Genomic DNA, 12,249 nt, shown 5'->3' with positions numbered 1-12,249 from the left:
AGCTTACCGTGGGGAACCTTATCAAATGCTTTGCTGAAATCCATATACACATCAACTGCTTTACCCTTATCCACCTCTTTGGTCACCTTCTCAAAGAACTCAATAAGGTTTGTGAGGCACGACCTACCCTTCACAAAACCGTATTGACTAACCCGAATCAAATTATTCCTTTCTAGGTGATTATAAATCCTATCTCTTATAATCCTTTCCAAAACTTTGCCCACAACAGAAGTAAGGCTCACTGGTCTATAATTACCAGGGTTGTCTCTACTTCCCTTCTTGAACAAGGGGACAACATTTGCTATCCTCCAGTCTTCTGGCACTACTCCTGTAGACAATGACAACATAACGATCAAAGCCAAAGGCTCTGCAATCCCCTCCCTAGCTTCCCAGAGAATCCCAGGATAAATCCCATCCAGCCCAGGGGACCTATCTATTTTCACACTTTCCAGAATTGCTAACACCTCCTCCTTATGAACCTCAATCCCGTCTAGTCTAATAGCCTGTATCTCAGTATTCTCTTCAACAACATTGTCTTTTTCCTGTGTGAATACTGATGAAAAATATTCATTTAGCGCCTCTCCTATCTCTTCGGATTCCACGCACAACTTCCCACTACTGTCCTTGACTGGCCCTAATCTTATCCTAGTCATTCTTTTATTCCTGACATACCTATAGAAAGCTTTAGGGTTTTCCTTGATCCTACCTGCCAAAGACTTCTCATGATCCCTCCTGGCTCTCCTTAGCTCTCTCTTTCGCTCCTTCCTGGCTAACTTGTAACTCTCAAGCGCCCTAACTGAGCCTTCACGTCTCATCTTTACATAAGTCTTCTTATTACTCTTCACAAGAGATTCAACTTCTTTAGTAAACCACGGTTCCCTCGCTCGACCACTTCCTCCCTGCCTGACAGGTACATACTTATCAAGGACACGCAGTAGCTGTTCCTTGAACAAGCTCCACATTTTAATTGTGCCCATCCCCTGCAGATTTCTTCCCCATCCTATGCATCCTAAATCTCGCCTAATGGAATCGAATGGAGTTTAATGTGGAAAAGTGTGAGGTGATTCACTTCGGAAGAAGTAACAGGAATACAGAGTACTGGGCTAATGGTAAGATACTTGGTAGTGTGGATGAGCAGAGAGATCTCGGTGTCCATGTGCATAGATCCCTAGGCACAGTAGCACAGTGGTTAGCACTGCTGCTTCACAGCTCCAGGGTTCCTGGTTCGATTCCCGGCTCGGGTCACTGTCTGTGTGGAGTTTGCACATTCTCCTCGTGTCTGCGTGGGTTTTCTCCGGGTGCTTCGGTTTCCTCCCACAGTCCAAAGATGTGCGGGTTAGGTTGATTGGCCAGGTTAAAAATTGTCCCTTAGAGTCCTGGGATGCGTAGGTTAGAGGGATTAGCGGGTAAAATGTGTGGGGGTAGGGCCTGGGTGGGATTGTGGTCGGTGCAGACTCAATGGGCCGAATGACCTCCTTCTGCACTGTAGGGTTTCTATGTTTCTTCTATGTTTCTAATCGCATCATAATTTCCTTTCCCCCAACTATAACTCTTGCCCTGCGGTATATAGCTATCCCTTTCCATCGCTAAAGTAAACGTAACTGAATTGTGGTCACTTTCACCAAAGTTCTGACCTACCTCCAAATCTAACACCTGGCCTGGTTCATTACCCAGTACCAAATCCAATGTGGCCTCGCCTCTGGTTGGCCTATCTACATACTGTGTCAGGAAACCCTCCTGCACACATTAGACAAAAACTGACCCATCTAACGTACTCGAACTATCGCGTTTCCAGTCAATATTTGTAAAGTTAAAGTCCCCCATAACAACTATAGATAGAGTGAATGGAATCAGCCATGCTATTACTTTTCCGGACCCACACCTCACATTGAATGGCACATTTGTTGACCTGGACAAATTGAGGCATTTAACCTTATGATTCTTCATCCAATTGAAATAGCACGGCAACTTACACTTTTAGAATCTGACCTTTACAGGGCTGTTCAGCCATCAGAACTTGTGGTAAGTGTCTGGACAAAAGAAAACAAAGAGTTAAATTCTCCAAATTTACTTAAAATGATTCGTCATACAACAAACCTTACTCTGTGGTTTGAAAAGTGCATTGTGGAAGCAGAAAATTTTGAGGAGAGATTGGCTGTTTTAAGTCGAGTTATTGAGATTTTGCAGGTTTTTTAGGAGCTCAACAATTTTAATGGTGTGCTGGAGATTGTCAGCACAGTAAACCCTCTGTGCCAGTTTATAGGCTGGATCATACTTTTGAGGCATTGCCTGAGAGGAAGAAAAAAGTTTTTGAAGAAGCAGTGGACCTAAGTCAAGACCACTTCAAGAAGTACCTAGCTAAACTTAAGTCAATAAATCCACCTTGTGTGCCTTTCTTTGGTATTTATTTGACAAATATTCTCAAGACTGAAGTAGGGAACCCAGATTTCCTAAAAAGATGTGGGAAAGAACGAATAAATTTTAGCAAATGAAGAAAAGTAGCTGAAATCACAGGAGAAATCCAACAGTATTAAAACCAGCCCTACTGCCTACAAGTGGAAACTGAGAATAGGTTGGGACTTTATTCCCTGGAGCGTAGAAGAATGAGGGGAGATTTAATAGAGGTGTATAAGATTTTGATGGGTATAGATAGAATGAATGCAAGCAGGCTCTTTCCACTGAGGCTAGGGGAGAAAAAAACCAGAGGGCATGGGTTAAGGGTGAAAGGAGAAAAGTTTAAAGGGAATATTGGGGGGGGCTTCTTCACGCACAGAGTGGTGGGAGTGTGGAATGAGCTGCCGGATAAAGTGGTAAATGCGGGGTCACTTTTAACATTTAAGAAAAACTTGGACGGGTTCATGGATTAGAGGGGTGTGGAGGGATATGGTCCAAGTGCAGGTCAGTGGGACTAGGCAAAAAATGGTTCGGCACAGACAAGATCAGAAGTAGCCAGCACGGCTTTGTCTGAGGCAGATCATGCCTTATGAGTCTGATTGAGTTTTTTGAAGATGTGACTGGACACTTAGATGGGGGAAGAGCGGTAGATGTGGTTTATATGGATTTCAGAAAGGCGTTTGATAAGGTGCCCCATGCAAGGCTTATGGAGAAAGTGAAGGGGCATGGGATACAAAGGGACGTTGCTTTGTGGATTCAGAACTGGCTTGCCCACAGAAGGCAAAGAGTGGTTGTAGATGGGTCTTTTTCAGAGTGGAGGTCGGTCACCAGTGGGGTGCCCCAGGGATCTGTTCTGGGACCCTTGCTCTTTGTGATTTTTATAAATGACCTGGATGAGGAAGTGGAAGGATGGGTTGGCAAGTTTGCTGATGACACAAAGGATGGAGGTGTTGTGGATAGTGTAGAGGGATGTCAGCAGTTGCAACGAGACATAGATAAGATGCAAGAACTGGGCGGAGAAGTGGCAGATGGACTTCAACCCAGATAAGTGTGTGGTAGTTCATTTTGGCAGGTCAAATAGGATGGAAGAATATAATATTAAGGGTAAGACGCTTGGCAGTGTGGAAGAACAGAGGGATCTTGGGGTCCGGGTTCATAGGACGCTCAAAGCGGTGTCGCAGGTAGAGGCTGTTGTTAAGAAGGCGTATGGAATACTGGCCTTCATCAATAGAGGAATTGAGTTTAGAAATTGGGAGATAATGCAGCAGCTGTATAGGACCCTGGTCAGACCCCACCTGGAGTACTGTGCCCAGTTCTGGTCACCTCATTACAGAAAGGATGTGGAAGCCATAGAACTGGTGCAGAGGAGATTTACGAGGATGTTGCCGGGATTAAGTGGTATGCCTTATGAGGATAGGTTGAGAGAGCTAGGTCTATTCTCCTTGGAGAGACGAAGGAGGAGAGGTGACCTGATAGAGGTGTATAAGATGTTGAGAGGTATTGATAGAGTGGATTCTCAGAGGTTTTTACCCAGGGCTGAAATGGTTGTCACGAGAGGCCACAGGTTTAGGATGCTGGGGAGTAGGTATAGAGGAGATGTTAGGGGTAAGTTTTTCACTCAGAGGGTGGTGGGTGCGTGGAATCGGCTGCCGGTAGTGGTGGTGGAAGCGGATTCGATTGAGTCTTTTGAGAGACTTTTGGATAGGTTCATGGAGGTTAGTAAGATAGAGGGTTATAGATGAGCCTAGAAGGTGAGGAAATTGTTCGGTGCAACTTGTGAGCCGAAGGGCCTGTTTGTGCTGTAGCTTTTCTATGTTCTATGTTCTAAGGGCCAAAAGGCCTGTTTCTGAGCTGTAATTTTCTATGGTTCTAACTACCCTGTTACTTTCGCTCCTATCCAGAATCATAGAAATCCTAGAAACCTTACAGTACAGAAAGAGGCCATTCGGCCCATCGAGTCTGCACCGACCATAATCCCACCCAGGCCCTATCCCCATATCCCTACATATTTTACCCGCTAATCCCTCTAATCTACGCATCCCAGGACACTCAGGGGCAAATTTAGCATGGCCAAATCAACCTAACCTGCACATCTTTGGACTGTGGGAGGAAACCGGAGCACCCGGAGGAAACCCATGCAGACACGAGGAGAATGTGCAAACTCCACACAGACAGTGACCTAAGCCGGGAATCGAACCCAGGTCCCTGGAGCTGTGAAGCAGCAGTGCTAACCACTGTGCTACCGTGCCGCATCTTTGCAATCCTTTCCTCTATATCTCTGGAACTTTTCGGAGGCCTATAGAAAACTACCAACAGGGTGACCTCTCCTTTCCTGTTTCTAACCTCAGCCCATACAACCTCAGTAGACGAGTCCTCATCAAATGTCCTTTCTGCCACCGTAATACTGTCCTTGACTAACAATGCCACACCTCCCCCTCTTTTACCACCTTCCCTGATCTTACTGAAACATTTAAACCCTGGAACCTGCAACAACCATTCCTGTCCCTGCTCTATCCATGTCTCCGAAATGGCCACAACATCGAAGTCCCAGGTACCAACCCATGCTGCAAGTTCACCCACCTTATTCCGGATGCTCCTGGCGTTGAAGTAGACACCTCAAACCACCTACCTGCCTGCCGGTACACTCCTGCGACCTTGAAACCTTATTCAAGACCTCACTACTCACATCCTCCTGTACACTGGAGCAACAATCCAGGTTCCCATCCCCCTGCCGAATTAGTTTAAACCCTCCCGAAGAGCATTAGCAAATTTCCCCCCCAGTACCCCTCTGGTCCAGGTGTAGACTATCCCGTTTGTAGAGGTCCCACCTACCCCAGAATGAGCCCCAATTATCCAGGTATCTGAATCCTTCCCTCCTGCACCATTCCTGTAGCCACGTGTTCAACTGTTCTCTCTCCCTATTCCTCTCCTCGCTAGCACGTGGCACGGGTAACAAACCAGAGATAACAACTCTGTTTGTTCTAGCTCTAAGCTTCCACCCTAACTCCTTGAAGTTCTGCCTTACATCCCCATCCCTTTTCCTATCTATGTCATTGGTGCCTATGAGGATCACAACTTGGGGCTGGTCCCCTTCCCCCTTAAGGATCTCGAAAACACGATCTGAAAACACAGACATGGGCTGAATAGCCTCCTCTGTCCTGTAGTCATTTTATAATTCTATGGTTCTACGGTACACTATCACTCCCCATCTTTCCATCAGCGGTTTAAAACATAACTGTCCTCTCCATCCGTCTCCAACATGGGAATGCTTCAGACCTCGTATCACCATCAGAACATTGTGCATTTTTACCCCTGTCTCACTGCTGTTGATACTCTCATCCATACCTTTGTTACCTGATTATTTCAATACTCTCCTGTCCTGAGAGGGAGTTGCCCTGGGAGTCCTCAACATCGACTCCAAACCTCATGAAGTGGAGATGCCAGTGTTGGACTGGGGTGGACAAGATGCAGGAGCAGAGCTCTGAAAGCTTGTGATTTCAAATAAACCTGTTTATTTGATGGCAGTTCAGGCAGTATGCTGCATCTCCTGTGGGATGTATGTGGTGAGGAAATCCAGTAGTGTTTCAGGAGATTTTAGTTGTAAGAAGTGCATTAGATTGCAGCTTCTGGAGGAGCGTGTAAAGGAGCTGGAGGGGGAGGTAGAGGAACTCCGCATAATTCGGGAGGCGGAGGTGGAAGTTGATAGGAGTTATAGAGAAATAGTAACTCCTAGAAATGAGGCTTGGGTCAATGCCAGGAGGAGGGGTAAGAAGCAATCGGGAAGACAATCCCCTGGGGCGGTTCCCCTCCATAATAGGTTTTCGGTGCTGGAGGCTACAGTTGAGGAGGAATCAACTGAGCATAGAGAGCAGATCTCTGGGGGTGAGCCGAGTGAGAAAGCTCAGGTGGTTAGGGGCTGTAAAAGACTGGGCCTTGTGATTGGGGACTCCACAATTAAGGAGACAGATAGGAGGGTCGGAACTAAAGGTAGGGACTCAGGGTTGGTGTGTTGCCTACCAGGGGCTGGGGTCCGGGATGTGTCTGACAGGGTATTCAGGACTCTTAGGGGGGAGGGAGATAAACCACAAGTTATTGTACATGTGGGGACACACGACATAGGGAGGATAGGGGAAGGGGATATTAGGCAGGGATTTATGGAGTTGGGGTGGAAACTAAAGGCCAAGACTGACAGAGTGGTTATCTCTGGACTCTTGCCTGTACCACGGGATAGTTTAGAGAGGAATAGGGAGAGGGAAGGTTTGAATTCATGGCTGAGGGGATGGTGCAGGAGGGAGGGGTTCAGGTACTTAAGCAATTGGGGCTCGTACTGGGGAAGGTGTGACCTCTATGAGAAGGATGGTCTACACCTTAATCAGAAGGGGACCAATATCCTGGGGGGTAAATTTGCTAAGGCCATGCAGGGAGGTTTAAACTGATTCGGGGGGGGGGAGGGATCCTGAGTAGTGGGGCTGAAAGTGAGGGATGCATGGATGGGGACTGCAATGCACGGCATTGCAGAGGTGGGGTGGAGCAGGGTTTGAAATGTGTATACTTCAATGCCAGGAGTATTCGCAATAAAGTGGGTGAACTTGCAGCGTGGATCAGTACCTGGGACTTCGATGTTGTGGCTATTTCAGAGACATGGATAGAGCAGGGGCAGGAATGGATGCTGCAGGTCCCGGGGTTCAAATGTTTTAGTCGAAGTAGGGAAGGAGGTAGAAGAGGGGGAGGGGTAGCATTATTGGTCAGAGATTGTATCACAGTGTCAGAGAGGAGGTTTGATGAGGACTTATCTGTTGAGGTAGTATGGGCGGAGATTAGAAATAGGAGAGGAGAGGTCACCCTGTTGGGAGTCTTTTATAGACCTCCTAAAAGTTCTAGAGAGGTTGAGGAAAGGATTGCGGAGTCAATCCTGCTTAGGAGTGAAAGTAATAGGGCAATTGTTATGGGGGATTTTAACTTGACTAATATTGACTGGAATTGTTATAGCTCTAGCTCGTTAGAGGGGTCAGTTTTTGTTCAAAGCGTGCAGGAAGGTTTTTTGACTCAGTATGTAGACAGGCCAACTAGAGGTGAGGCTATATTGGATCTGGTGCTGGGAAATGAGCCAGACCAGGTGCTAGACTTGGAAGTTGGTGTGCATTTTGGTGATAGTGACCACAATTCGGTTACGTTCACCTTAGTGATGGAAAGGGATAGGCATGAACCTCGGGCCAATGGTTTTAGCTGGGGGAAGGGTAATTATGAGGCTATTAGGAGAGAATTAGGAAACATAGGTTGGACTAGGAGATTACAGGGACTGGGAACGTCCGACATGTGGAGTTTTTTCAAGGAGCAGCTACTGCGAGTCTGTGATAGGTATGTCCCTGTCAGGCAAGGAGGAATTGGTAGGGCTAGGGAACCGTGGTGCACCAAAAAAGTTTCTTTGTTGGTTAAAAAGAAAAAGGAGGCTTATGTTCGGATGAGACGTGAGCACTCGGGTAGTGCACTAGAAAGCTTTAGATTGGCTAAGAGGGAGTTGAAGAGCGAGCTTAGAAGGGCTAAAAGGGGACATGAGAAGACTTTGGCGGATAGGGTTAAAGAGAATCCTAAGGCGTTCTATAGGTATGTCAAGAACAGAAGGTTGGTTAGGGCAAGTTTAGGGCCAGTTATAGATGGCAGAGGGAAGTTATGTGTGGAACCGGAGGAGATTGGTGAAGCATTGAACCAATATTTCTCTTCGGTGTTCACGCAAGGGGACATGAATATAGCTGAGGAGGACACTGGGTTGCAAGGGAGTAGAATAGACAGTATTACAGTTGATAAGGAGGATGTGCAGGATATTCTGGAGGGTCTGAAAATAGATAAATCCCCTGGTCCGGATGGGATTTATCCAAGGATTCTCTGGGAGGCAAGAGAAGTGATTGCAGAGCCTCTGGCTCTGATCTTCAGGTCGTCGTTGGCCTCTGGTATAGTACCAGAAGATTGGAGGTTAGCGAATGTTGTCCCATTGTTTAAGAAGGGGAACAGAGACTTCCCCGGGAATTATAGACCGGTGAGTCTCACTTCTGTTGTCGGCAAGATGTTGGAAAAAATTATAAGGGATAGGATTTATAGTTATTTGGAGAGTAATGAATTGATAGGTGATAGTCAGCATGGTTTTGTGGCAGGTAGGTCGTGCCTTACTAACCTTATTGAGTTTTTTGAGAAAGTGACCAAGGAGGTGGATGGGGGCAAGGCAGTGGACGTGGTATATATGGATTTTAGTAAGGCGTTTGATAAGGTTCACCATGGTAGGCTTCTGCAGAAAATGCAGATGTATGGGATTGGGGGTGATCTAGGAAATTGGATCAGGAATTGGCTAGCGGATAGGAAACAGAGGGTGGTGGTTGATAGTAAATATTCATCATGGAGTGCGGTTACAAGTGGTGTACCTCAGGGATCTGTTTTGGGGCCACTGCTGTTTGTAATATTTATTAATGATCTGGATGAGGGTATAGTTGGGTGGATTAGCAAATTTGCTGATGACACCAAAGTCGGTGGTGTGGTAGACAGTGAGGAAGGGTGTCGTAGTTTGCAGGAAGACTTAGACAGGTTGCAAAGTTGGGCCGAGAGGTGGCGGATGGAGTTTAATGCGGAGAAGTGTGAGGTAATTCACTTTGGTAGGAATAACAGATGTGTTGAGTATAGGGCTAACGGGAGGACTTTGAATAGTGTGGAGGAGCAGAGGGATCTAGGTGTATGTGTGCATAGATCCCTGAAAGTTGGGAATCAAGTAGATAAGGTTGTTAAGAAGGCATATGGTGTCTTGGCGTTTATTGGTAGGGGGATTGAATTTAGGAGTCGTAGCGTTATGTTGCAACTGTACACAACTCTGGTGCGGCCGCACTTGGAGTACTGTGTGCAGTTCTGGTCCCCACATTACAGGAAGGATGTGGAGGCTTTGGAGAGGGTGCAGAGGAGGTTTACCAGGATGTTGCCTGGTATGGAGGGGAGATCCTATGAGGAGAGGCTGAGGGATTTGGGATTGTTTTCGCTGGAAAGGCGGCGGCTAAGAGGGGATCTTATTGAAACATATAAGATGATTAGAGGTTTAGATAGGGTGGATAGTGATAGCCTTTTTCCTCTGATGGAGAAATCCAGCACGAGGGGGCATGGCTTTAAATTGAGGGGGGGTAGTTATAGAACCGATGTCAGGGGTAGGTTCTTTACCCAGAGGGTGGTGAGGGATTGGAATGCCCTGCCAGCATCAGTAGTAAATGCGCCTAGTTTGGGGGCGTTTAAGAGATCCGTAGATAGGTTCATGGACGAAAAGAAATTGGTTTAGGTTGGAGGGTCACAGTTTTTTTTTTAACTGGTCGGTGCAACATCGTGGGCCGAAGGGCCTGTTCTGCGCTGTAATGTTCTATGTTCTATGTTGGACTATAGCCTGGTCTTATGTGATCTTTCATCTCGTGGACCCCATGAAGTCTCATGGTTTCAGGTCATAGAGTCAGAGATTTGCAGCATGGAAACAGGCCCTTTGGCCCAACTTGATTTTACTGCCCAGATTTTACCATTAAGTTAGTCCCAATTGCCCACATTTGGCCCATATCCCTCTGTACCAATCTTACCCATATAACTGTCTAAATGCTTTTTAAAAGTCAAAATTGTACCTGCTTCTACTACTACCTCTGGCAGCTCGTTCCAGACACCCACCAGCCTCCCCGCTGGTTGGATATTGGGGAACGACCTTCCCCTAACCATATGAAGGGTGCGATCTTATGACCTTGTTACACCCATAGATCAGTGTGGTGAGGTCGTAACATTGCTTGAGAAGCCAAAAACCGAGAATTACACCCGTTTTCCTGCCGATTCCCATCATGCCAGGCGTGATGAGGAGCGTGAACAAAAAGGGTGAAACATCAATTTGCATACATATGCATGCATCCTAATAGGATTAACACGGTCTACTCGCAATCATTCCCTCTCACTTACCTTAATGACCTTGTCAGCGAGACATCATGCCGGTGAGGAAAACACCTGTTATATAAAAGTGGTGCAGTAGTAGCGAAGGGGAACAAGGTGCTAAGTTTCACTGACTGCTAATCTACAGGATGCGGAGGGTGGGGGGTCTCAGCCATGGCCATGGTGCGTGGTGGGGTGGGATGGCGCGGCTCGTGTGCTGGTGTTTGGGTGGTGGGGAGGTATGTGCTGGTCTTGGGGTCCAGAGCTCGAGGGTCAGCATTGGCTGGGTCCTGGTGTTGAGCACATGCCCCCTGGCTACTGAGTGAACCCGGAGGGGTCGCTTATGACGGCTGCCACCAACCCAGTGCTGTTGCCATGGCACCCTCCATCTGTCAGCAACACAGGCTTTCTGGCTGACTGCTGACATTCCATCTCAGTGACCGCACTAACAGTGACAGGAAACAGCTCTGTTAGCTGCTGCCCCAAGCAAGAGGGCTCTGCAGGTGTTAACACAGCTCCTCACACAGCATGGACTCTGCAGCGCTGCCCTCGATGGGAACCCATCCTGTGATAATCACCCTTCTGTATGAATTGTTAGCAATTCCTGGAAGCCACTGCACCAGACATTCCGGTGGGTGCACCCATGTCTATGCTTTAAGGGTTCCCAGTGGGACCCCCGCACAGCCACCCATATGCTCTCCGTGCTCCCCACAGCAAGGGTGCAGTGACGGTCCCAAACTTGAGAGGTGGCACATGGCACCGGCAATGGTGTCGGTGTGCCACCATCCACACTCATGGGGACACAGGTTGCTGGGAGGGCATGTGTATCCCGTGATGGAGAACCTCATGGAATTTCTCTCTCTCTCTCTCTCACCCCCTCCCCAGAGCAGAGATGGATTTCGGCATGGAGCCAATAGACCCGGCGGTCATTCTTGTGGCTCCGGAGAAGGAGGAGGCAGACATCGGATCACTGCAAGCCCGGGACAGAGGCTACAGCAGGAGGAAGGGAACCACCAGTCAGGGGCAGGAGGCGGGTGCCCATCGGCCCGAGGTGGGGCCAGGGCACAGAGGAGACAGACAATTCAGGACATGCGTGTCCTTTGAAGAGCTGACCAACAGCATGTTATGCCGCAGGCTCCAGCTCAGCAAGGAGACAGTGCGGCACCTGTGTCAGCTCAAACTTGGCACCCTGTGGTACAGGGGGAAATCTACTCCCGGTGGTGGTGAAGGTCACAGCAGCCCTCAACTTTTATGCCACTGGGTCCTTTCAGGCTGCCAACGGGGACCTCTGTGTGATTTCCCAGTCCTCGGTTCACAAGTGTATCCGCGAGGTGACGGATGCCCTGTTCGCACGGACTGGCCAGTCCATCCATTTCAATATTGGCCAAGCCCAACAGGAAGCTTGGGCTGCAGGCTTTGTTGCAATTGCTGAGATGCCTAATGTGTAGGGGGCAGTCGATTGTGCACACGTAACCCTGTAGTCCCCAAAACATCAGGCACCACGGTTTGTAAACAGGAAGGGGTTCCATTCCCTGTGTTAGCGCGAGTGGGCGAACACGACCACTTCGGACTCAGAGTCAGGTTCAACAGCTTTATTAACGTCGATGGCGGTGCAATCAGGACACACAAACAGCACTGTCCCGAAAGCACTCTGAAAGGCCGCCGCAATGGGCTACAGTTATACTCAAACTCTGACACGTTGTATGATTCAGATGTTAATGTTTGTTTACAGTATTTGACTCTGACCATTCTGTGGTTGATGTGTAAATGGTTTGTTTATGGTGTTCTGATATGGTCATCCTGTTTAATGGGTTTTTAGGTGCGGAGTTGATGTATTAAGTCTGGTGATTGCCCAGTCTAGGGAGGTGATAATTGTCTGAGATCTCCGGAGTTTCTTAGACAATAGGTGTTTAATTGGATATCAGGAAG

The 12,249-nt window shown here is 47.8% G+C and overlaps 1 pseudogene; it reads left to right on the top strand.

The window, feature by feature from the left end:
• The first annotated feature begins 1,928 nt into the window (after window positions 1-1,928).
• On the top strand, window positions 1,929-11,768 carry LOC144506873 (son of sevenless homolog 2-like; annotated as a pseudogene).
• Window positions 11,769-12,249: the final 481 nt, after the last annotated feature.

The sequence above is a fragment of the Mustelus asterias genome, chromosome 18 (assembly GCF_964213995.1).
Source record: "Mustelus asterias chromosome 18, sMusAst1.hap1.1, whole genome shotgun sequence".
NCBI classification, from domain to species: Eukaryota; Metazoa; Chordata; class Chondrichthyes; order Carcharhiniformes; family Triakidae; genus Mustelus; species Mustelus asterias.
This window is presented reverse-complemented; position numbering and strand designations above follow the sequence as displayed.